Below are 24,504 nucleotides of genomic sequence, written 5' to 3' on the forward strand. Positions count from 1 at the left end.
AAGATACATTTTCTTTCCTTCTATTTTCAATATTTAAAATGTGCTTTCGAGGTCATTAGTTAATATGCATACACTTCAAATAAACCCTTTTATTGTATTAAATAAGAATTCCTGTAATTAAGTACAAATCAAAATGGAATTCAAAAGTTAGTAACTTAAATGTTATGACAAAGTTACAGAAAGTGCATCTTTCTCATTTTCTATCTTCACACAATGTTGCTTTGTTGCTGTCTGGTACCTTTTAAAAAATAAAAATAGCCAAATATTTAAGTATATACATTTAAAATTTTTGGTGGTGGCTTGTATTTTAGAAGAAACAGCTTCCTATGACTTGCCTCAAGTCTAGTGGAAATGCTTACAGGAACTAAGCTAATAACAAAATCCAAAAGAAGCACATTAAAAATACTGATTTACTTTGGTAGAAAACAGTTGCTCTTTGAAGACTAATGAAGGCAGATAAGACCTGCTAACTGAAGTGGGCTATATCTAATACTCAATAGTTTACACAAAATTTTAAAAAAAGTTTTCTTGTCCTAGCTGGTTTGACTCAGTGGATAGAGTGTTGGCCTGCAGACTGAAAGGCCCAGGTTTGATTCTGGTCAAGAGCACATGCCTGGGTTGTGAGTTCGATCCCCAGTAGGGAGCATGCAGGAGGCAGCCAATTAATGATTCTCTCTAATCATTGATGTTTCTATCTCTCTCTCCTCTCCCTTTCTCTCGGAAATCAATAAAAAATATATATTTTTAAAAATTTTAAGTTTCCTTTTAAAGAGCTAAGTGCCTCTGTATCCACTGATAGTAATGCAATACCTAGTTTGATTTGAAACAAAACAAATGCCCATTAGGAAAAAAAGCAATATTTTAATTTTATCTAATTCACATTCAGTCAATACTCCAGTAACATTTTCCTCCCAATAAAATACTTCCTGTTTATAAGGCTGTTCCTGGGAATCAGAAAGTTTAGGTTAATAAGGGAGTAAAGTTAGAGTAATTGCTTGCAGTTTAGACAATAACTTTTTGCTTCCCTCTTAATATGCTAATAGTTGTGTTTAGAAAATATTCAATTCTTAGAAAGGTACCATTTCAGATTTTTTTTTAATTTATGTAATCTCTGGGAACTACATGAAACTACAAAATTAGCAAATGTCTTGAAATCTGTATATAAAACATAAATTACATCTAACTTCAAACTCTCATTTATTAGTGTACCACTCAATCTTTAAAAAAGGGGGGGAGGGTGCGGCTCTAAAAATAGTCTTATACCATTCTTTAAATAGGAAACTGTTCCTTTTAACTTTACACCCGCCCCACACCCCAATTTCAAAACATATCATTTAATTGTTTTGGTCATGGACATTTCAAAGATAAGACTTTATATTTTGCTCCCATAGCTTCTGGTTATTAAGAAATCCATGTTTTCCTCTATTCAAGGATTTTGGTCCTGCTGATGTTGGTTTAGTCCTTCCAATATTCTTCATCCTCATCTTTGATTCTACAGGCATTTCCTCTGGTTCACTATCTTCATCTTCATTAAAAGCTGCTACTGCTAAAAGGGTTTTTGGAGCAAGAGTTGGAAGAGTTTCTTTAGCTTTAGGTGATCCGTGTTTGATGGATATGGCTGAGGCTTTCTTTGTCAACTGACTACCTATGGCAAACCCAAAATTGGAAATTTTTGTAAGCTTTGTTGGCAGTTCTGCAGCTTCTTCTTCAGCTAATAGTTTTGCAGTTCTGCAAATGGAATTTTCCCTCCATTACTGGAAGAAACAGTCTTCATTTTCACAGGGTTTTGTTTTGTTTTGTTTTGTTTTTGAGGGCTAAAGGAGTTTATTGCCACTGAACAAGTATTGTAATAATTGTTTTTTTTAAATATTTTTTATTGTTTAAAGTATTACATATATTAGTACATATATTTCCTTTTTGCCCCCATTGGCCTTCCCCAAGCCTCCCCTATGCCCTGTTGCAGCAACTCATCCCACCCCCCCAATGTCTTCTGTCCATTGGTGTGCTTATATGCATGCATACAATTCCTTTTGTTGATCTATTTCCCTCCCTCCCCAACACTCCCCAGCCTTCCCGCTGTAATTTGACAGTCTGTTGAGTGCTTTACTGCCTCTGTATCTATCTTCTTATTTTTTTAATTTATTTTATTTTATTTTATTTTATTTTATTTTATTTTATTTTATTATTATTATTATTATTATTTTCTCGCATGATGTTTCCAATGGAGTCAACCAGCCCTTGGGCCAAGTCTAGCTCAGTGTCTGTTTATATGTTTATATAAATAAAGTTTTTTTAATTTTTTATTGTTTAAAGTATTACATATATTAGTACATATATCTCCTTTATTTTCCCCATTGATCTTCCCCCAGCCTCCCCTACCCCCTGTGGCATGCCCTCATCCCACACCCCCACCCCCCCAGTGTCTTGTGACCATAAGTGTGCTTATATGCATGCATACAAGTCCTTTGGTTGATCTATTTCCCTCCCTCCCCAACACTCCCCAGCCTTCCCCCTGTAATTTGACAGTCTGTTAGGTGCTTTACTGCCTCTGTATCTATCTTTTTATTCATCAGGTTATAATGTTCTTTATTTTCCATAAATGAGTAAGATCATGTGGTATTTTTCTTTCATTGCCTGGCTTATTTCACTTAACATAATGCTCTCCAGGTCCATCCATGCTGCTGCAAATGGTAAGAATTCCTTCTTTTTTATAACAGCGTAGTATTCCATTGTGAAGATGTACCCTGGTTTTCTAATCCACTCATCTGCTGATGGGCATTTAGGCTGTTTCCAAATCTTAGCTATGGTGAATTGTGCTGCTATGAACATAGGGGTGCATATATCCTTTCTGATTGGTGTTTCTAGTTTCTTGGGATATATTCCTAGAAGTGGGATTACTGGATCAAATAGGAGCTCCATTTTAAGTTTTTTGAGGAAACTCCATACTGTTTTTCACAGTGGCTGCACCAGCAGTGCACAAGGGTTCCTTTTTCTCCACATCCTCGCCAACACTTGTCGTTTGTTGATTTGTTGATGATAGCCATTCTGACAGGTGTGAGATGGTATCGCATTGTTGTTTTGATTTGCATCTCTCGGGTAATTAGTGACTTTGAGCATGTTTTCATGTGTCTCTTGGCCTTCCTTCTGTCTTCTTTCGAAAAGATCCTATTTAGTTACATTGCCCATTTTTTTATTGGATCGTTTATTTTCCTTTTATTAAGTTGTATAAGTTGCCTGTAGATGTTGGAGATTAAACCTTTATCAGTGATAACATTTGCAAATATGTTCTCCCATACAGTGGACTTTCTTGTTGTTTTGTTGATGGTTTCTTTTGCTGTGCAAAAGCTTTTTATTTTGATGTAGTACCATTTGTTTATTTTCTCTTTAGCTTCCATTGCCCTAGGAGCAGTATCAGTGAAGACATTGCTTTGGCATATGTCTGAGATTTCTCTACCTGTGGATTCCTCTAGTATTTTTATGGTTTCCCATCTTATGTTTAAGTCCTGTATCCATTTTCAGTTTATTTTTGTGTATGGTGTAAGTTGGTGGTCTAGTTTCATTTTTTTGCATGTATCAGTCCAATTTTCCCAACACCATTTATTGAAGAGACTGTCTTGACTCCATTGCATGTTCATGCCTACTTTGTCAAATATTGAGATAGTGGTTTGGGTTGATATCTGTATTCTCCTTGCTATTCCATTGGTCTATATGTCTGTTCTTGTGCCAGTAAAAGGCTGTTTTGAGGACAGTGGCTTTGTAATACAGCTTGAAATCTGGTATTGAGATCCCTCCTACTTTATTCTTCTTTCTCAGGATTGCTGTGGCTATTCGGGGTCTTTTTTTATTCCAGATGAATTTTTGGAGAATTCTTTCTAGGTCTGTGAAATATGCCTTCGGTATTTTAATGGGGACTGCATTGAATCTATAGATTGGTTTTGGTAGTATGGACTTTTTAATGATGTTGATTCTACCAATCCATGAACATGGTATGTTCTTCCATCTGTTTACATCTTCCTCTATCTCTTTTTTCAGTGTCCTGTAGTTTTCCATGTATAGGTCTTTTACCTCCTTAGTTAAGTTTATTCCTAGGTATCTTAATTTTTTTGGTGCAATGGTAAATGGGATTGCTTTATTAGTCTCTCTTTCTATAAGTTCACTATTGGTGTATAGGAATGCAATAGATTTCTTCACGTTAATTTTGTATCCTGCTACATTGCTGAATTTATTTATTAAGTCTATTATATCTTTGATGGAGTCTTTCAGGTTTTTATATACAATATCATGTCATCTGCAAATAAGGACAGCTTTACTTCTTCTTTTCCAATTTGGATGCCTTTTATTCCTTCTTCTTGTCTAATCACAATGGCTAATACTTCCAGTACTATGTTGAACAGGAGTGGTGAGAGTGGGCATCCCTGTCTTGTTCCTGTTCTTAGGGTAAATGGTTTTAGCTTTTGCCCATTGAGTATGATGTTAGCTGTGGGTGTATTATTATGTTGTGGGCTTTTATTATGTTGAGGTATGATCCTTCTATTCCCACCTTGTTGAGTGTTTTTATCAAGAAAGGGTGATGGATTTTGTCAAATTCTTTTTCTGCATCAATTGATATGACTATGTGATTTTTATCTCTCAATTTCTTTCTGTGATGTATCACATTTATTGATTTGCAGATATTGTACCATACTTGCATTCCTGGGATAAATCCTACTTGGTCGTGGTATATGATTATTCTGATGTACTGCTGGATCCGATTTGCTAGAATTTTGTTGAGGATTTTGGCATCTATGTTCATGAGGGATATTGGCCTGTAATTCTCTTTCATTGTGTTGTCTTTATCTGGTTTTGGTATTAGGGTGATGCTGGCTTCATAGAATGACCTTGGAAGTGTTCCTTCCTCTTGAATCTTTTGGAATAGTCTGAGGAGGATAGGTTTTAGTTCTTCCTTTAATGTTTGGTAAAACTCCCCTGTGAAGCTGTCTGCCCACGGGCTTTTGTTTGCTGGAAGCTTTTTGATGACTACTTCAATTTCTTCCATAGTTATTGTCTTATTGAGATGTTTAGATTCTTCCTGATTGAGTTTTGGAAGGTTATATTTTTCTAGGAATATGTTCATTTCCTCCAGGTTGTCCAGTTTGTTGGAATAGAGTTGTTCATAGTATTTTTTAGCAATCCTTTGTGTTTCTGTGGAGTCTGTTGTTATTTCACCTCTTTCATTTCTGATTTTGTTTATTTGGGTCCTCACTCTTTGCTTCTTGGTGAGCCTGGCTAGAGGTTCATCAATCTTGTTTATCTTTCAGAGAACCAGCTCTTGGTTTCATTGATCTTTTGTATTTTTTTTTTTTTTTTGGTCTCTATGACATTTATCTCCACTTTGATCTTTATTATTTCCTTCCTTCTGCATACGCTGTGCTTTTTTTTGATGCTCTCTTTCTAACTCTTTGAGTTGTAGGCTTAGGCAATTTTTTACCATTGTTTCTTGTTTTTTGAAGTAGGCTTGTAGAGCTATGAACTTCCCTCTTAAGACTGCTTTCGCTGTGTCCCATAGATTTTGGATTGTTGTGTTTTCATTGTCATTTGTTGCCATGATGTTTTTTGTTTCTTCTTTGATCTCTCTGGTAACTCAGTCATTGTTTAATAGCGTGCTGTTTAGTCTCCATGTATTTGATTTTTTGGATTGTTTTTATTGTAGTTGATTTTCAGTTTTATGCCATTGTGGTCTGAGAAGATGCTTGATATGATTTCTATCTTCTTGAATTTGAAGAGAGTTTGCCTATGTCCCAACATATGGTCGATCTTTGAAAATGACCCATGTACACTTGAGAAAAATGTATATTCTTTGGCTTTGGGGTGAAATGTTCTGAAAGTGTCAATTAATTCCATCTGATCTAGTGAGTCATTTACGATTGATGTTTCTTTGCTGATTTTTTGTTTAGAGGATTTGTACAATGGTGATATTGGGGTATTAAAGTCTCCTTCTATGATTGTATTGCTGTCAATCTCTCCCTTGATATCCTCCAGGAGTTTTTTTTATGTATTTGGGTGCTCCTGTTTTGGGTGCGTATATGTTTACCAGAGTTATTTTTTCTTGTTGGATTGCTTCCTTTAGTATTATGAAGTGGCCTTCCTTATCTCTTGTTATGTCTTTCACTTTGAGATCTAATTTGTCAGATATAAATATTGCTACCCCAGCTTTTTTTTTCATTTCCATTCGCCCGAAAAACCTTTTTCCATTCCTTCACACTCACTGTGTGTGCATCTTTTTTTCTGAGGTGGGTTTCTTGTAGACAGCAGATATATGGGTCGTGTTATCTTATCCACTCAGTTACTCTATGTCTTTTGATACGGGGAATTAATGCATTTACATTTAAAGTTATTATTGACAGGTACTTATTTGTCGCCATTTTTACTCTTTACCCCTGTGTTCCTTCTTTGTTTCCTATTTCTATTTTTTAAAGCAGACCCTTTAGCATTTCTTGCATTCCTGCTTTTGCTGTAATAAATTCCGTTAGTCCTTTTTTGTCTGTGAAGCTCCTGATTTCACCTTCAATTTTGATTGATAGCCTTGCTGGGTACAGTATTCTTGGATTCAGACCCTTCCTTAGCATGACTTTGTATATTTCATTCCATTCCCCTCTGGCCTGAGGATTTTCTGTTGAGAAATCAGTCGCTAGTCTGATGGGGGTTCCTTTGTAGGTAACTTTCTGTCTCACTCTGGCTGCTTTTAAGATTCTTACTTTGTCTTTGGTGTTTGCCAAATTAATTATAATGTGCTTTGGCATCGGTCTTTTGGGGTTCATTTTGCTTGGGACTCTATGAGCTTCTTGGATTTGTGTGGGTTTTTTCTTCCTTATATCAGGGAAATTTTCTGTCATTATTTCTTCAAATAGGTTTTCTATTCCTTGCTCAGTTTCCTCTCCTTCTGCCCCCCACCCCTATTATGAGGATGTTTTTTTGTTTTGTGTTGTCCCAAAGTTCCCTTAGGCTCTCCTCCTGCTTTTTAAATTTTTTTTCTAGAAGCTGCTCTACTTGAGTATTTTTTCCTACCTTGTCTTCTAGCTCTCTGATGTGGCCCTCTGCTTCTTCTAGCCTACTCTTGACGCTTTCTATTGAGTTCTTCACAGCACCGATGTCATTTTTCATTTCTTCTTGGTTCTTCTTCATTTCCTCTTGGTTCTTACACATATTGTTGAATTTGTCTTCCATTATTTTCAGCCACCTTATGACCATTTCTCTGAATTCTTTCTCTGATAAGTTGCTTGTCTCCATTTCATTTACTTCCTTTTCTGGTGATGCCTGCTTTTCTTTCATATGTGAGCTGTTTCTTTGTCTCCCCATGGTCTCTCTTCTCTGGGTGTCTGGTTATGTAGTTTTCTCTCTTCTGCGTTGATTTAAAGGCACAAAATTCAACACAACCATGTACAACACACAAGGCACTGAACAGAAATGTATTCATGCTATTAATAACCCCAAATAAAGGTGACCACCAGAGGAAGGCAAATTAGAGTATAGAAGTGAAAGAATAGAGAGAAAAAAAAGAAAGGAGTGCAAAAATGAAATTGGAAAAGGAAAAAAAAGTAAGAGAGAAAAGAAAGAGAATAAGGAATTTAGGGGGAAAAAGTATATATATGGGGAGAAAACTCAAATGGAACAGCCACTCATCCCAACAAATGCCAGCAACAAGTACCTGGAGATGAATACAAACTACAAACAACAATGAATATCAAGTAAGGCGAGGGCAAACTGAAGCAAAAAACAAACAAAATCAAAACAAACAAAAATAAAGAATAAGCAAAACAATCTCACAAACAAGCATAAAAAATCAATATAATCAACATTCAAGCACACAACAACAAAAGGACAGAGAGAAAAACAATTTTTTGGATAGTGGAGACAGAGAAGAGAGAGGTGTGTATGGACTTGGAGCAGGGGTTTGGAAATTAGATATATAAGTAGGGTGAAATTTTAACAGGGGGTAAAAGGAAAGAATAGGGAAAATCTACAGCAGGAAAAGGGTAAGAGAATCAGGACAACAAAAGGGGAAAAGTTAGGAAGAGAGTGATGGCATAAAGGTAAAGTTGAGATAGAGTAAAATGATGCTAAAGGAAAGATGAAAATAGAATGTAGAACACTAATCCCAAAGTAAAATAAAGAGGAAAAAAATGACACTTAAAAAAAAATAAAACAGTAATAGTAATAATACTGATTGAAAATAAAAATGTAATAATTAAAAAGGTAAATCAAGTGAGGAAAAAAGAAAAAAAATAATTTCTTAAGTAAAAGAAGAAAAAATAAAAATGTGCAGTAGTAAAGATCGTTCACTTCCTTTACTGTTCTGTTTGGCATGCCTGTTTCCTCGTCAGGACAGTATTGCAGTTCCCTGCATTCCACTGCTCTTCAGTGTTGTAAGCCAGTCCTGATTTTTAAGTAGGCAGTGTGTCTTAATTTCTTGTATTCCTTTATTTGTGTTTACATAAGTGTCAATTTGTGATTCAACCCCTGGGTGGCAGTGTTTCTGGATTGACCTCAGGGTCTATAGGTCCCCTCTAGCCAGTGCTTAGATCCTGCTTTCCCTGTGGCACTCAATACTGGTTTGTGGGTGTGGGTTGCCCCAGAGCTGGTTCTCTGATGGTTATTCCCTGCTCTGATCCCCAGGTTCCAGAAAAGCAACTTTCCCCTGCAGTCTCCCACGGTGTCCCCAATTGGGTGATCCGATGTATTGGGCTTAGTAATCAGAAGAAAGGATTTAAAGAGGAAAAAAAAAAAAGAAAAAAAAAAAGAGCCAGCGTAAGTGTGCAAACTCTGGGGCTGCATGCAAGTCTGTGCAGTCTTTTTACCCCCTTAAGTCTAAGCAGCCAGCACACTTTTAAAATTTTTTGGCTGTCCTTTTGCGTCAGATCAAAATGGGTTGCTTTTTAGAGATCCCTTCTGTTAGCAGCTCTGAGGACCCCCTTCCACATTCATGGATCACTCCAGCCCCAACAGCCACGGATTTTTCTAGGTGCAGACTTCCCCCGGTCCTCCAGCTCCCACAGTGCATGCGTTTCTCTCTCCTTGCAGGGACCAGAGACCTCACCTTATCCCAGGAGAAATCTGACCTTTCCATGGTGGAGTGTAGAGCTCCTCTGAATCTGCGTGTTTGCGCCAATTGGGGACCGGTGTTCTGGGGTTCGCAGCTGTTTGGTGGGTGCCGTAGTTGTAGATTTTCAGGCTTCCAATAACATCCACTTTCCTCTTCAGGATGGTGCAGTCTCTGCGTCCAAGCTGGTCGCTCCAGGAGGGAACCCAGCAGCAGTGGGGGCTGCCCGGTCAGGGGAGCTCCGTCCAGCAGTCCCCCACCATCTCCTGGAGTTTAGCTGTCTCTTAACTCACCAACAGACACTCCCTGTGCGACCCTCAGCTGTTCTTTCTATCTGCTCCGGGACAAGGCTTGGGACACGTCTGTCTATTCCGCAGCCATTTTTTTTGTACCATTTTCACAGGTTTTTATGCTTCTTCTTCTTCAGGTCCGTTGGCTATTTCAGCTCTCTATGGCTTCTCTGGCTTCTCCTCTCCCATCTTCCTGTCCACCATCTTCCCCACCGCAACCTCCCTGCACAATATATATTTTTTAAAACTTGCTCTTGTCTGCTGGCTATAACTTGCTCATAACAGACTAACCAACTTTCATTAGCTAATGCTCTATTTTAAAAATAGCTCCAGCTCAAGGTGATTCATTTCTTGTAGCAGTTTAATCTCACCTGAGCCATATTGCTCTCTGTATGAAATAGACCAAAGGAAGGGCATCATTCACTCAGTCTCCCTACAATATGAGTGGCTGTTAGGACAAGGTAGTAAGGGAAGCCAGTACTAACATTAGAACAAATGCACCTCTGTTGTCAACTTTTGATTCTGAGGATTTCTATTACAAATAAAATGAAAACTTAAAAAAATGTCCTCTGGGGCTATTAAAATTGGTTCCAAATAAAAAGCAATGTCATGACTCACCACCAAACACTGCCTGGCCCTGAGAATACAGAGGGACTGACTGGATCAGCCCCAAGCAGAAGACAGCAACCTTCCCCAGGAGGGCAAAATAAAGGGCAGTAACAAAGGCTAGTAGAAGAGCTTTCAAGAATATCCCAAGAGACCTTTGAGGATGTTTCAAAAGCCACATTATAGAAAGGAAACTTAGACTGAAAATCACACAGTTCAGTCAGGAATAAAGGCACAGCAACATGGGTTATGGATAAGGCTATTAACTCAGGTGCCTTTTGACCTAAAGTCCTAAAGGAGCCACTCAAATCTGTACCATTCATAACTCTTGTCTTATAATAAAAAAAAAAATTCTTGTCTTTTCCTTTATGCCTTAGCAATGGTTCAAGACATATAGGATTTTAGATGCTGGTTGAGAAATTTGCGAGTGTGCCACCCAGAAACAGGATATCTATAAAGTGCACCTATGAGACACAAGGTATTTTAGTGCACCCAAGGCAAAAGTGGCCCAGCGCTATAGAGTAGAGGGAAGGGAATTATATCCCAGTCTAGATTACAACCCTCAGCAAGAACTTTCTGTTAGCTTTCCTTGGAAGAGTACAGACATGCACCCAAAGCAAGTGTTCTCTGCTGTTCACTACAAGGCCAGGCTTGTGAAGAAATGGTAAACCTAGTTAGTGAGGTAATAGACTATGCCTTTATAAACCACCTGGGCATTTCACAATGTTTCTTAATTCAGTTATATTACTGAGCTCACTAAAAACAGCTCCTCCAGGTCACTAATGGGAGGCAATATGACCTGGTAAAAAGATCTCCAAACTAAAGACTTGGGTTTAAGTCTTCACTCTACTACTTTTCTATGTTTATCCTGAAGCCACTCACTTAACTCTTTGACCCTCAATGCCTCATCCATAAAAGAGGATTTTTTTCTACCTATTTTATAGTTAAGTGTGATATAAAACAATAGTTTACAAACTTTCATTAAACATCAAAATCTTACCTCCCCCCGCACTGAAATCCTAGTTGAAACCCTGATACCAGAAAAGCAGACATACTTGGAGTTGCTGTGGTTAAAGCAGCCCTGGAGCCCTGGTATCACACCTACTGGGCCCCCACTCCCACTAATTGGACTGGTAGAAAGTGGTTTGAAAATCACTTGACCTATCAGAAAGAGCCCTCACCCCACAAAGGAATGAGTTATGAAATGGAATGTATAGTTTCAGTTTATCAATTAGCTAAAATTCCATCATTAATCCATATCTCACCAGGTTAAGTCTTTGATACCTGAATAAATCCCATGCACCCTCCCTCAAAAGGGTGGTGTACAGAGCTCTTGTCATTAATTCACATTTCTGTGTGAACAGAGGACATCAAAAAGGACTCCTTTTGTCTCCTTTTTAAGAAAATAATATCTACTTACTGTTTTTATCCATCATAAAGGTATTGCATGCCTGTTATAAAAATATAATCAAGGAAAATATAAAATAAAAAGGGAACTTCCCTCTTATAAACCTTACCCACATCTGCCACCAGATTTAACTGATCTTCCCTAAACATCCTTCCAGCCTTCTGTGAATACATAGACATACACGTGAGTTTGTGTGTGTGTACACAAACTTTTTATTTTACAAAAGTGTATTCTACAATTCACTCTCATCATTAAATGATATACCTCAAAGTCTATGAACATACATATAGACCTATCTTCTTTTAAAAGTGCTAATTAGATTCTGGTTGCAACTTATGTAAATTATCTGATCCCTTATGGATGGACCTTCCCATGTGACTATTTTGCTTGCTATTGCAAACACTTCTGAAATATAGATCTTTTCAATCTATCTCTTGATTGAGGGTGAGAGTGGAGAACATGAGAGTCCTGTTTCCTGGTGATGAAAATAACCATCAGCACCACAGCCACAAAGGACAGAAATTGGGGCACTGGAATTCAGCCTTGGCCTCTTTCCCCTTTTGGTTGGAGGCTCTAAATGATTCTTTATATCCCTGCAAAAGCTTTAGCCAGTTTTTATAAGCACACTGCTTAGAAATCCAGCAATGTTTTCCCACTATTCTCAAAAATTTGCATTACCTCTATGGAGTTCATTCAAAGGAAACCAATGACCTGATGAAAATAATTATTCTTCAAGCCTCAAGCCCATCTATCCACCCACCTATGACAGAACTAGACTTCTCAATGACATTGACTTTCTGACCCTTTGGCCTCTCACTTGCCAATAGGAAGTGGTGCATAACTGGTCTTGAAATTTCTTCAGGGTGAAAGAGTAAAACAGTCATAAACCTCACCTTAATTAGTTACTGATTATACTAACCATGCACATCCATTTTAGAGCTTCCCACGTTGTGTGTTTTCAGTCCATTTACTTTTCAAAGCCCATCCTGTTGAATATGAAATTTAACACAAGCCAAGACTTTTCAGTGACTGACATCAATACCAATTTGGAAGCAAAACTAAAGAAATATAGATCCTATGCCAGCATTGCAGATTGAGTGAAAAATTTACTTTCTGTCTTTCCCAGAGAATGGTGGGGTTGGACAGTTGAATTCTTACCAAAATGTGGCATTTTCCATTTCTAAAATGTATTTATACAAAATACTTTTGTTCAGTGCCTTTCTATAGGTAAGCTTTGCAGCGAGTGTGATTTCACTGACCAATCAATAGGAATCTAAATGTCTAACATGAGTAAGACAGCTATTAAGCACTAAGTAGGCTGCAAAGATAAAAAAAAAACAAAAACAAAAAAAAAACAAGGATCCCTCTCCTCAGAGAGCTTAATCCAGGGGTGGGCAAACTTTTTGACTCGAGGGCCACAAGGAGTTCTCAAACTGGACTGGAGGGCCGGAACAAAAGTAAAGGAGCGGAGGGGAGAGCAAGAGAACCCTCCGCTCTTTCGGCTCTGCAGGCTGGACAGAACAGCTGAACAGGCCGGATCCGGCCCGTGGGCCGTAGTTTGCCCACGGCTGGCTTAAACTTTAGTAAGTGCATAAGTAAGACTTGCACACACCATTAACACAAAGCTGAAGAAGAAATACGTACATTTCATCACTTTAGGAGGAAAAAAGAGGGGGAAGCCAGAAATTTCACGTTATGATCAGATCAAGGAAGACTTTCATGGGAGACAAGCCATTTGAGATGGCCTGTGAACAATGAAAAGGATTAAAACTGGGGTGGGGCCCTAGTCGGTTTGGCTGAGTCGATAGAGTGTCTGCCTGCAGACTGAAGAGTCCCAGGTTTGATTCTGGTCAAGGGCACATGCCTGGGTCATGGGCTTGATCCCCAGTAGGGGGCGTGCAGGAAGCAGCCAATCAATGATTCTCTCTCATCATTAATGTTTCTCTCTCTCCTCTCTAAAATCAATAAAAATATATTTTAAAAAAACTGGGGTGGGATTGTCTCAAACTGAAATGCTTTCAGGAGCCCAGGAGAGATCATAAAGTATTCTACATGTAAGAAAAAAAAAGAGGTGAGCTATATGCTGAATGAATAAGAGTATGCCCCCAATTAAAAACAGTATGGAGGTTCTTAAAAAAATTAAAAATAGAACTACTTTATGACCCAAATATTTCACTTCTGGGTATTTATCTGAAGAAATCCAAAACACAAATTCCAAAAGATGTATGCACCCCTATGTTCATTGCAGCATTATTTACAATAGCCAACATATGGAAGCAACTCAAGCACCCACTAATAGACAAGTAGAAAGAGATGTGGTACATATATACAATGGAATATTACTCAGTCATAAAAAGAATAAAATCTAGCCATTTGTGATAGCATGGATGGACCAAGAGGGTATTATGCTAAATTAAATAAGTCAATCAAAAGAAAGACAAATACCATGGTTTCACATACATGTGTAATCCAAAGAACAAAATAAATGAACTAACAAAATAGAAACAAACTCATAGATACAGAGATGGGACAGAGTTGAAGCTAATGGTGATAAAGGTGAAGGGATTAAGAAGTACAAATTTCCAGTTACCAAATAGTCAGCGGGATCTAAAATACAGCATAGGGAATATGGTCAATAATCCTATCTAATAATAGAGTAATATGCAAATTAACCATCACTTCACTACACCCACAAGCCACGCCCACAAGCCATGCCCACCAGCCAATCAGGAGCAAATATTCAAATAAACCCAACCAAGATGACTAGGCCACAGAGAGCAGGAGGGAGGCTTGGGTTTCCCCAGCAATGGAGGAAGCCAAGCTTTCCGCCTGCCCTTGCCGGCCTAGGCCTCCACTCAAAGCTACAAAGTTTCAATGATAGAAGATACATAAATCCAAACAGAAATGGCGGCAGCCACAGAGCTGGAAAGAGCAGGAGGCTAGGGTTGCCCCCGGCAATGGAGGAAGCCAAGCTTTCCGCACACCCTGGCCGGCCCAGGCCTCCGCTTAAGGCTACAAAGTTTTAATTATAGAAGATACATAAATTCCAACAGAAATGGCTGCTGCCATGGAGCAAGCAGAAGGCTTGGCTCCGCTCCAGGTTGCAAAGTTTCAATTGTAGAAGATAAATAAACCCCAGATACCAGGGCCTCACTTGGGTCGCCACGGGGCATGGCCAGCCTGCAAACCACCACAGGCCCCTCACCCAGGCTGCCCCATGCCCCAAGGGAACCCCCACCCTGATCCGGGATACCCTTCAGGGCAAACCAGCTGGGCCCCACCCATGCACCAGACCTCTATCCTATCTAATAAAAGAATAATATGCAGATTGACCATCACTCCAACATGCAAGATGGCTGCCCCATGTGGTCAAAGATCCTGCCCCCATGTGGACACAAGATGGCCACCACAAGATGGCCAGCAAAGGAGGGCAGTTGGGAGGGACCAGGCCTGCAAGGGAGGGCATTTGGAGGCGATCAAGCCTGCAGGGGAGGGCAGTTAGGGGTGACCAAGCCGGCAGAGGAGGGAAGTTGGGGGCGACCAGGCATGCAGGGGAGGGCAGTTAGGGGAAAACAGGTTGGCAGGGGAGCAGTTAGGTATCAATGAGGCTGGCAGGGGAGTGGTTAGGGGGTGATCAGGCTGCCAGGCAGAAGCAGTTAGGGGCAATCAGGAAGGCAGGCAGTGAGCAGTTGGGAGCCAGCAGTCCTGGATTGTGAGAGGGATGTCCAACTGCCCATTTAGGCCCGATCCCACTAGGATCGGGCTTAAACGGGCAGTCGGACATCCCTCGAGGGGTCCCAGATTGGAGACGGTTCAGGCTGGGCTGAGGGACAACCCCCCCATGCACGAATTTTTTGACTCGAGGGCCACAAGGAGTTCTCAAACTGGACTGTATTGTAATAACTATGTATGGTGTTGGAGTGTATTAGACTTATCAGGAGATCACTTCATAAGTTATATAAATGTCTATTCACTATGTTGTACAGCTGAAACATATATAATATTTAAACTCAACTGTAATTTAAACATTTTAAAAATAAATAAATGTGGTAATAAGTATTTTGCAAACATACTGGTGGCTAGCCTCTGGCCTTCAGTAGGTACCAGTATGCAACAAAGGGAGAAGAGAATGGGGCATTTCAGGAAGAGGCAATGTTGAAATCAAAGACAGGGAGATTAGAAAGAGTAGATTATTCTTAAAGAAAAGTAAATAAATTGATTTGCCTACAGAACACTGGAAAAGGAAGATGAGGGTAGAGATGCAGAGAGGGAAGGGAGTAAGAAAAATAAGAAGACAGAAAAAAATAACTTTTATTTAAATACTAGGAATATCATGTACATTGTCTCCTGTACTCTCTACAATTGCCTTTTTAAAGTAGGTATTACCATTCCCAATTTAAATAAAAAAGAAAACTCAGATACAAAGAAGTAGGTAAATTGCCCAAAGACAAGCAGGTAAGAGTGGTAGAGATGGGGAACTAACCAAAACTTGCCTGATTTCTAAAGCTTCTTTCCAATATGTCTCACTGAGCAGTATGAGCTAAGGTAGATGAGAAAAGCTAAGGTCAGATTGTAAAGGGCCTTGAATGGCAAACCAATTTATTCAATAAAAAACTTACTTGTATCAAATTAGAGAAAACATTTAAAATGTTATGCTATACACAAGTTCTGTAAGTTATGAAAATGGAACTTCTAAACATTTCACATGAAAGACATGCTGCTTTTACCATGCCTCTCTCTTCCCACTTTTTCTCATTTCCTTTCCCCAACTCAAAGCAAATCTGGCAGTACTATGTTAATAAGCAGGTTCTTGCACTGAATTACTTGCATTCGAATCCTAACTCTGCCGCTATCTCTCTTTCTTCTTTAGTAAAGAGAACCTCAACTTTTAGCTGAGCATATTCAACAGTGAAAATACTACATTTCCTAGCCTCCCTTGCAGCTAGATGAAGCCAGGCATCTAAGTTCAAGAGAGTGAGATATAAGCAAAAATGTTCTGGGAAGTCTCCTTAAGAGAGAGAGAGTACACCCTTTCCCCTTTCTTCCTCCATTCTGCTTCCTGGAAAAGAAATGTGATAGCTGGAGCTCTAGCAGCCAACTTGAACTCTGGAGATAGGGCCTACAAGATGCTTCTAAATTACAATGAAGTTTAACAGCAAATTGTTTATATATAATACTAGAGGCCCAGTGCATGAATTCGTGCATGGGTGGGGTCTGCCCTGCCCAGATTGGAGGGCTGGCCAGGGGGAGGGGCCATGGGGGGCAATCGGGGGCCAGGCCAGCCAAGGGAAGAGGCCTGGAGAAGACCCACTGAGCTGGAGCTGAGCATGGGCCCCAGGCTTCCCAGGGAGGACGGCCTCAGCAAAGAAACAGAAACCACCAGAAGGCTCTGCAAACAGGCCCTGAGCTCCCTTTGGCCAAGCGGACTCAGAGCCGGTGTCTCTGTGCATACATTAGACACAGCTCGGCACTCACCTTTGTTGGTCAAATCCATTGCATCAAAAAATTTGTTCCCCTTCTTCTCTTTGGGCCCTTACAACAAATATAGGCCAATTGGAAGACATGGGCCCCAGTGGCAAAGCCAGGCTCCACAATCACCCAGAATTTAGGCCTAAGACAACTGGGTAGCAATCTCCACGGAACAGAACACACTGTGAATAGAATCATCACACCTCTATTTGTGGACAATAGAAGACCCTTCTTGTTCCCTGAGGACTAATTTTAGGAGGTAAAGTTAGAGTTTGCAAAGAGGCATTTTTCTCTAGACCTCAGCAATGAAAGTTACCCTCCTAACCTGATTTCTGAGGTAGCAATTAGGAGATAAGAGTAGACTCCCTGGTGATCACCAATTAAGCCAGAAATGTAAAGACACTTTTATTCCCTTCCTGTCTCTCTTGTTTGGTGAAAGGCGGGGTGGGTGGGAAGAAATCAACCAAAGAACTTGCATGCATATATACATAACCCATGGACACAGACAATAGGGTGGTGAAGGCCTGAGGCAGAGGGCAGGGCCAGGCTAGAAGGGAGTCAATGGAGAAAAAAAGGGGACATATGTAATACTTTCAACAATAAAGATTTGTAAAAAGAAAGAAAGCAGATAATTTTTGCCCACAGTCAGCACAGTGACAACTACACAGTTAGAGGAGTAATAGCAACTTCAGATGCCCAGAGTTGGGAAAGGGGATCAAATGCCAACCTGACCTTCAAGAAGTCAGGGACCTTCAGTTCATGGTTTTAAAAGAAAGAAAGAAATGCTCCTAGGAAGCAAATGTGAGAGAGTTTACTTTGTCAAATAGAAAAATATACTGTTGCACATTCGGTGTTCAGACTACATCAAAATTTTCAAATAATCACGCTGTTTTCCAAGAACACATTTACAACATTTATATAAAATCCAACTGTGCACTTAAACCCCTTATGCACGAAGTATTTTCCCTGGGTTTATAGACAAAAAAAGCTCCTTATGCCATATTCTCTTTAATTTTGGCCACTTGGTTCCCTCTCATTCTAGGGGGAGTTTGTAAGAAGACTCTTAGAAGTTACATGCCTCACAAAATTTCATGTATGGAGTAAGAGCATTAAGAGAAGACATTGATTACACAAGCCACATATGAATAGTAATTCGATAGGGCACCTCACTCACATTATCATCACACAAACACATTATCCCCACAATGTGAGGTTCTTATAAGTGGCTACAGTACCGGAAACAACAAACAACCAGAACTCGCTAGGGCTTTATTGGGGTTAAAACTAATCTAATCTTACCTGAAATCTCAGCAAGGACAACTATAGGATCTCAAAAAGAACAAAAAAATCAATAGGTCAAGCACAGCTTTCTCTATCACAAATAGGAGCTTTAACTAACGTTCCCATGTGGACAAAATTTGAACGTGCTTGTTTTCCTAAGAATGGTGTCTGCAACAGTTTGGACTTCAAATATGTTATTCTATTATCTCCTTAAATACTGGAACTTTCCAAACCATGTGTCCTGACATAATTGGAAAATATGGTTACCACATTGACAGGGAGTTTGAACTATGCTAGACAGCTGTTACACAACCTCTAAAGAAAGATGAGAGCAGAATAAAAACATACCACAAATTTGCCACTTAGGAGCTGATAAAATTCAGAAGGGATTGAGGTTTACCCCATGGCTGCAAATATGCAAACCATGCTCTCAGCTCAGTGAAGACTTCAGTTGCAGCCTCTCTGTGTAAATTACCCCTCAACAAAAAGAGGGAATTCACCTCACTCCAAAGGAAGGAAGTTTGTGACTTGGTCCATTTCAGGCTTTATGACCACAGGTCTATTTCTCCTTTGTCAAGCCCCTAATTCTGCTTCAGCATGGCTCTGACACAAGGTTCATTAAGAAGGAGATAACTCGGATTCAGAGAAAAATAAATCATGTGGAACTGCATGATGTTGATGCAAAGCAGAGGGTGGCCATTTCTTCATATAGAATATCTGCATAACAAACAAGACTTCTTTTTCATCAAAAGATGAAATATTATTTCATATCAGTGAATTTTTCACTGACCTAAAAGAACTGGAAAAATCTGAAGTATGTAGTAGGGTGACTGTGTACTGAAAGTAAAACCAAAAAACTTCATCAATAATACAAGGGGGGAAATGCAATAGAAACAAGAAGAGTCAAAAAATAAATGCATGAGCCATTGGCAAAAAGGAAATTCTGTACACTTAAATAATAAACAGAAATCAAAATTTCAGAGGATTGCTGATCTATACTCAAAAACCCTATTCTACTTTGAAATCTAAGTGATCAAGTAGACATAAAAACAAAGAGAAACCTGCAATAGAGCTTTTAACAAAAGTAAACAATAATACAATGACTTTCATGACTATCTGTATACGTTCCCACAGTTCTTATTTCCAAGGAAAATATCTCCAATCTACCCTTGGTACCTAGCCCAGATTCCCAATCCTGGAACTGTGACCCAGAAATGTAGCTACACTGTGTTATCAAAAGTGAGATATTCAAGACATACCTTAGGTTTTTCTGGAAGGACCCATGAGATGCCTGAAAGAGGTGACATTAGCAATTCCTGCTATGCTTTGAAAAGCCCCCTCTCCTTCCAGTTGAACTTGTTTACTAACTCTGAAGTACCAGTCTATGGATTCTGTAGCACTAATGAAGTTACTGCCAATCAGGATAACTTTGAACAAATTACTCCCGTCCACAACAATCAAAATATTATATATATACACCTCTTACTTCAATTAAATGTTCCAACTTGGTGATATAAAGTTCAGCTCACTGGCCCTTGATTCCTGAGTTAGGAAAGACACTCTTCCTCACAGACCAAACTTTTGCAATGGTAATCTTAAAGCTCTAGAGTTCTCCATTTGTGATATCAGTAGAGCTATTTTCTTTGTTAATGATCACCTATAGGCTAAATATATATTCAAGAGAGTTTGAGCACTTATAATTCTTTGTGGTCCGGGATGCTAAAATAGACCCATCACACGAACTATTTTATTTTTCACATTTACATCAATCAGTTTAACATGACTATGTGTGGTAATGAATTCTAAATAGTGGTCTATAATCAATAATGGCCATTTCAAGGACACAACAAAGTAAGTGATCATTCTCAAGCCTTTTAACTAGCTCTATGACTCCCAGCATCCTGGCTATCCTTCACCAGCATGGTACAGTAGAACAAACATGTACTTGAAAATCAAATAGGTCCAGGTTCAAACAACAGTTCTGTTACTTCTTACCCATGTGACCTGTTCAAGTCAGTCAACCTCTCTGAATCTTAATTTTTCTCATTATAAAATAAAGATAATGAAAATAACAGCCATATTATAAGGTATTATGAATAACAAATGGATATAATGTATGTTAAACACATGACACTACTCTGGCACATAGTCAGAATCAGTGGCCACTCAAGATCTTCTAGAGGCTCATAGGTAACATTCTGGTTGGAAGGGGCAGGTGAGGGATATTGATATCAAGCTGAGATTATATGCTCTTTTTGCTTTGGTTAAATATTTATATAGTATAGTTTGTAGTATTATGAAGATTAAAGCCCCTCCCATCAACCAAGCAACTGCTTGACACTGTCACTCTTGAGACTCATAAATCTGGTTTCCTTCAACAAGCACACCATCATTTGTAAAGGTCAGATATTTAGTCCCTTCCAAGGTCAGTATCTTCCAAAGTCAGGATCCCTTTAGGAACTAACACTGGTACAAACTCTTTTAATCCAACCTCTCTGTAAACAAAATCCTGAAGGAATTTCTTGGTTTTATCCAGCTGGGATCAACCCATTGAGACACATTCAGGAATAAACCAGTTTTATTACAGTAAATAATAGAGTAGAGGTTTCACAATCACATGTGCAGTGTACGTGTTCAGGTCCATCAATTCAAGATATTTTTCTTTTGTAAATGATAAATAGAATTAGTAGCTCTCTTCAGTCCTTTGCATAAAACATACAAGAGCTAAAATGATCCTAATCCAGAATGCTTAAAGACAAGTAATTACTGCAAAAGCCTTACAAGCCAACTGTTTACCTAGGTATGTATCTAGGAGCCTTGATAAGAAGCCACCATATCAGGAACTCAATTTGTAGACTTCATAACTTTTACTTCTTTGATTATTATCAACTGACAGGACATGGAAGGTAATTTCTTGGTATTTAGAGAATAATTCCATTCCACTTCAAACTTTGATCCAAGCTTGGCTAATCCTATATATTGCCCCATTCAGTGAATGTATACTAAGCAGTCTAGTATAGTCAACATGGGTTTTGTAGTCCAACAAACCCAGGTTCTAGTCTTTAGTCTGCCACATACCAGTTGCCACAAACCAACTAGGAGAGAAAGGACAAGCTATAGTATTGAAACCAAATAAAGACCATGGCACAGAAGTTCTTGATTTCTTAATCTAAACTGAGAATGATAACTGCTTCAGAGAGTTGTTTTCATTTAACACAGTGCATGGTGTACAATAAGCACTGAATAAATAAAACCAGATCACATATCAATTAAAAAAGATAAAAATAGAAAATTTTTTTCACCAAAGAGAGAGAGAAATATGTGAAAGAAAGAAAAAAGCAAATAGCATTTATTAAGTTTCCACTACATACTGAACAGTTTTAAATGCTTTATATTTTAAAATGACATTTGAGATACAAATAATTGATGATTATTTAGACTCCATAACAATAAAAGAATATCTAATGCATATTGAATGTTTAGTGCCCTATACTATTCTAAGACTACGTATTGACTTTTTAATTCCTCAGACAACTCTATAAGGATACTGGTATCCCCATTATACAACTGAGTAAACTGAGGCTCAGACAGTAAGGTAAACTGGCCCAAAACCATGTGGCTAAAAAGTGGCATAGCTATGACACAAAACTAGGTAGACAGTTTGACTTCAGAACCCATGAGACATCTGAGCACAGGCTCTGTGCCAGGCTCCTCACCAGCCCCTTTGTCATTCATTCAAGCTGCTGCATTGTAGTGTGGGGTGGGGAGGAACTATAATGCAGCCCAGATTGTAATAACAGATACCATTTATTGAGCTTCTATTGTGTGACAGAGATTGTGCTAGGGTGTTTTACATGTGTTATATTGAATTCTCACATCAATAATGTGAAGTGATTACTATTAAGATTGTTGATAGATAATAACAACAGGCTGCAGAAAAATCACACAGCTATGTTTCCTGCTCTCCTTAAATCCAATTTTCTCTAACTCTAAACTACACATTCTTTGTAATTCTCATGCTAATCCCTCACTGCCCATCCCCACCATCCTCTCCCTGAGAGAATGATCATTAACTGGAAGAGATAGGATGACATTTTTTATTCCTGTATTTATATAGTTCCTGCATAAGAAATTTCTAGCCACTGCACACAAAAATATGGTGGTATCTTGTCTTCATTTGAAAAGTACTTTTTTTCATTCCTTTGTTTTAACTAGGAGTGGCACTCAGGCACCAGGACACATTGAATTCTACCCTCAAGTAATCTTGAAAGGATTTTTACAGACCTGGGAATCAAAGCACCTTCTTAGCCTCCAATCAAGAAGTGTCATGTGTCCTTTTACAGCCTCATAAATTCTGACCTAATAAACCTATCCCATGCTTGTACAGAAAAAAAATCCCTCTCTTCCCAGGACAGATTGATCAGGGGCTCCAAATCATGAAAGATGTGATTATAGTGTGTGTGCATGGGGGAGGGGGGTGTCTTTATATTTCTGAGGCCCACAAGTGCTTGAAATACGGAAAGGAACTAGAAAAAAGTATCTATTTGAACAATAATTTGCTCAATTGGCTAAAATTTATTCAGAATGGCTAAATAGACTGGAAGGCAAGCCTTTAAAAGCATTGGGTTTTAGGAGGTATTGAAACCAAATAAAGTATTTCTGAATTCAACACAGAACAGTAGCTACCACTTTGTATCTTAATAAATCTAGCTCATCTAATGTTATGTTGCGTGTGTGTGTTTTTTTTTATCTCCAGGGTTTGGAAGCTCAGTGCCAAAAGTCTTCCAGTGAATCTTTTTATTCCCAGCTGCCATCACTTATAATACTGAAGTGAGAACAAGATCAATCCTCAGGAATTCTGAGTTCTAATGTGGACCTTATTGCTGACTTACCAAATGGCCATGGAAAGTAGTGTAAGGTCCTTGCTGCAGAATATGCCGCGAATATTAGCGATGATCAGAACAGAGGCGGGATCAGTACGTGATACCTTCCTATTTTTATACTCAGGGGGAACAGAGAATAACTAGTAGAAATAAGCCAATGTGAAATGCAAAGTGGAGACCCTACCCATGTACTCTGAAAGAACCCTCTTTTTTCTTCTACCAGCAGGAAAAATGGGCTTGGATAATAAAGAACATGGATATGGCAAGCAGGTTAGAGAGCATATATGTTATTTTTCCTCTTTGGTGAGATTAAGGTTATCAAAGAAAGAAGTAGATGCCTCAGTGCTGTATTTAATACAGTGGACTATTCTAGAAGTATCTATAGACTCCCATAACGGATACAGAATAAAGGCTCTTAGCAGAGGCTATGGACCCACAGAGCCCCTTCAACCCATGCTTTTATTTAAAATCTCTCTGCACTCCTACTCAAAACTGTTGAATGAATGAACAAATAAGATTATTCTACTTACCCTACTTAGAAAAGTGACCTAATAGAGCAAAAATGTGAATGACAAGTCTTCACAAACTCACAAATGTTCTTAAATCTGGAGGAACAAAACCAGTTATGATTAATAAGGTAGATAGATCCTGCTAACAAGTACTTGCCTTGGAATCAGATGTGGGTGAGTGTTGGCCTTGCCAACTTACTCAATAGTTGAGCAACTCACAAGCTCTTGGAGTTGATTACTTTGCTGCCAATTTATTTCCCATTTCTATTGCTCATTCATTCATTCATTCATTCATCCAGAGAGTCAGCCATTTAAATAATAACTCTTAAATGCTGTTTATATCCCAGATTCTGCAATGTTAATATCCCAGATGCTAGGCAATGAGGCAGAAAGAGAAATAAAACAAGCCCTGGGCTTCTTTCGATACACTGAGTGGCCAGATTATTATGATCTCTGAACGCATAATAATCTGGCCACTCAGTGTATATCCTATATAATAAAAGGCTAATATGCAAATTGTCCCCTCAACAAGGAGTTCAATCAGCAGGCAGGCCGGCCAACAGCCCATGTCCCCTCCCTCTGGCCAGGCTGGCCGGATCCCACCCATGCACAAATTCATGCACCGGGCCTCTAATATATATATACTGAGTGGCCAGATTATTATGCGTTCAGAGATCATAATAATCTGGCCACTCAGTGTATAAAGCCTTTGAAACAGAAGTATAAATAGAAATACCATCATGATTGCATTTTATTTTCCTTAATAAAATATCTGCCACTTATTGAGCATTATTTTATAGCAGGTATAGTATTAGAAAATCTTCATAAATTATGACATCCCTTAAAAATTGCCATTATCATATTCATTTTACACAGTGATTTTCAATATTTTTCATCCCATGGCACACATACACTAATTACTAAAATTCTGCAGCACATCAAAATATATATTATGTTTTGCCGATCTGACAAAAAATAGGTA

The 24,504-nt window shown here is 38.7% G+C and overlaps 1 pseudogene across 1 annotated transcript; it reads right to left on the reverse strand.

Annotated features, from left to right (window-relative positions):
* Nucleotides 1-1,334: 1,334 nt before the first annotated feature.
* LOC308240214 (PEST proteolytic signal-containing nuclear protein-like) lies at nt 1,335-9,570 on the reverse strand (annotated as a pseudogene). Its single transcript has 2 exons — nt 9,490-9,570; nt 1,335-1,786 (listed from the first exon to the last, which is right to left on the reverse strand). The product of its transcript is annotated as a PEST proteolytic signal-containing nuclear protein-like (transcript).
* Nucleotides 9,571-24,504: the final 14,934 nt, after the last annotated feature.

This window comes from Plecotus auritus, assembly GCF_963455305.1.
Source record: "Plecotus auritus genome assembly, chromosome: X".
Taxonomy (NCBI): domain Eukaryota; kingdom Metazoa; phylum Chordata; class Mammalia; order Chiroptera; family Vespertilionidae; genus Plecotus; species Plecotus auritus.